Here is a 2836-nt window from a genome sequence, read left to right on the forward strand (position 1 = left end):
AAATAGAAAACATTCCCAGGACATATTTTCCCACAAGTTTGTTTCTAAATGGATTTCAATGAAGAGTCTAACTTGGGGTGTAAAATATAAATCACAGTGAAATATCTGGAAAGCATCTGAGGAATAATTAACACCAACATTTTCAGAGAATTACTTTGAAGAGCCCTTTATTGAAATAAGGTAAAATTGGTTTTTAAGAAGAGGATAGGAGGGTCCGGAGGGAAGATTCTAAACGGGGAGGCGGCAGGAAAGTCCATCTGGGCAGGTGGATTGGGGTGGTGGTGTAGAATCTACCACGACGTGAGAAGTGGACAATGGCTCAGCAGCATAAACGATCCTGGTGTAAATGCAAATTGTAGCTGCTTTTCAGAAATTTAAGGGGGAAACAAGGAAGATGACATCAAACCCTTCTGGACAAGGCTTTCCGAATAAAAACAGGGTTGAAATCTTGGCTGAACTAGACAAGGAAAAGAGAAAACTTCTGACCAGTCTTCTATTAATCATCCAGGAGCCAATATCTCTTTGGTCTAGATCCTCACTTAACAAGGATTTTCGGGATCACGCCGAGCAGCAGCACATAGCAGCGCAGCAGAAGGCTGCTTTACAGCACACCCATGCCCCTTCTTCAGGATACTTTATAACACAAGACTCAGCCTTTGGGAATCTCATTCTGCCTGTGTATTACCATGGCTAGATGTAGAGTTAAGAGAAAATTCATGAAACAGAAAACATCTGGATTCATCTAAGCTGCGTTTTCAACTTTCAGGGAATCATTTGTGAGAAGAAGAACTGAGAATTGTTCAAAATGGTTTTGATTTTGAATTCCTGATATTTTGGTTTTGGGAGACAACATAAAATGTATTCTGGAAATATGCTGCTTTTATTCTCCTATTACTTATGCATTGTATAAAGAACCTGCTTTCATTTTCTAGTACACGTGAATAAGGCTTTAAATCAGAAAATGGAGAGGGGAAGGAAGTACAGTGTCTCTGCAACAGAAAGATCTATAACTCTTACTACCCATTTATTAAATCGGTTATGCATAAATTTTACCAACATTTGTGAATTTTAATAGTTCCTAATACCGTGAAAAGTAGAATGTTGGAGTTTGCAAATGAGAAATAACCACATGCATGGGACAAATGTTTCAAATAAATGTAATGAATTTTTTTAAAAAATAAAAAAAGAAGAGGATAGGAGTCATTGTCTTTGGCTGCATACTGTTTCCCTGGCACCCTTAAATATATTGTTGCCCTAAGCAACTGCTCAGGTTGTCTGTGAAGCCAGGCTTGCCAAATTCTGTTCCTTGGGTGCTGATACATGAATGTCACAATGACACTCTGCGGGGAAGATCTCTGTGATGTGTAGGCGGTATTTTACCAAGATATTGATTAAAAATATGGCTATATAGTATGCAGTGGCAAGCTTATCAACAACTGTTTTCAACAACTCAATCACAAAGTGGAATGCAAACGATGTAGAATGTGTCCAGAGAAAAGGCCATTCAAACATTTTGAATTGACCTCAATTGCATCTTTTGTAACAATTCCAGTTAACAACATATTTTGAAACCTGAACTATGGCAGAGAAGTGGGGGAAAGAGAGCTTTTATTTCACTTTGGGTGATGTCTTAAAAAAAAGATTATTTATGACTAAGAATTCCAAAATATTATGTTAACATGATTTTCACAATACAGTACTTATCCAGGGTGTTAAGGACATCCAATATATGTCATGAAATTCTGTGGCTAAATTCATATTCCAAAATAATATGAGCTATAATTGGTTGGATTTTCAATTGTGCAGAGCCATGTTTTTAAATTTTGTTAAATTAGCCACTATGGCTTGGTTCACATAACTTGGTGATAATTTGGGGTTGGCAAAGCACAAAATATCTGGGTTTATTCCACAGGTTATGCTAGTGCCAAACAAACCATGCGTACTGTCATGGGTTACTCCAGTCAGTATCTCAGTCCTTTAGTATATCATACCACATAATTGTATATTAATAATCCTGGGTATGTCCAGATGCTTACATCAAGAGAACTGGGATATGTAGAAACATATGCTCTGTGATTATCTTGTTCCCCAATGCTATGAGATATAAAATGCTAACAAGAAGTGGAACCTGTAACCTATTATTTAGCAATAGCACTAAGACTTATATACTGCTTAATAATGCTTTTACAGCCCTCTCTAAGCAGTTTACAGAGGTAGCATGTTGCTCCCAACAATCTGGGTCCTCATTGTACCCACCTCAGAAGGATGGAAGGCTGAGTCAACCTTGAGCCGGTGAGATTTGAACTGCCAAACTACAGCTCAAATAGCCTGCTGAAGTAGCCTGTAGTACTGCACTCTAACCACTGTGCCACCTCAGCTCTTTTAAAGCAGTGACAATATGTTTCTTATTGTGACAATCAATGTCAATACCAATAGAAAACTTAGCATTCATTGGAAACTCCTTATGGATCTATGACAATGAGAAGTGAAAATGTGGAGGTAAGCACAGTGCTTTTACAGCCTTCTCTAAGCGGTTTACAGAGTCAGCATATTGCCCCCAACAATCTGGGTACTCATTTTACTCACCTCAGTAGGATGGAAGGCTGAGTCAACCCTGAGCCTGGTTAGATTCGATCTGCCAAACAGCTGGCAGCTGACAGTCAGAAGAAGTAGCCTGCAGTACTGCACTCTAACCACTGCACCACCATGGCTCTTAAGAATGTATTTCTTATCAAGTGCAGCAATTGCACCATCTGCTTCATGAGTATTAAAGGAAAGCTGTCCTTAGATGATTCTCTGAGCAGACCAACATGTTTGTCTTTATGGGTGAATATCT

The 2836-nt window shown here is 38.6% G+C and overlaps 1 pseudogene; it reads left to right on the forward strand.

Annotated features, from left to right (window-relative positions):
- Positions 1 to 289: 289 nt before the first annotated feature.
- LOC148043795 (SOSS complex subunit C pseudogene) lies at positions 290 to 694 on the forward strand (annotated as a pseudogene).
- The last annotated feature ends 2142 nt before the right edge of the window (positions 695 to 2836 follow it).

The sequence above is a fragment of the Thamnophis sirtalis genome, unplaced genomic scaffold (assembly GCF_051295495.1).
Source record: "Thamnophis sirtalis isolate CommonGarterSnake01/CBP01778 unplaced genomic scaffold, rThaSir2_p1.2 scaffold_10, whole genome shotgun sequence".
Classification (NCBI taxonomy): Eukaryota; Metazoa; Chordata; class Lepidosauria; order Squamata; family Natricidae; genus Thamnophis; species Thamnophis sirtalis.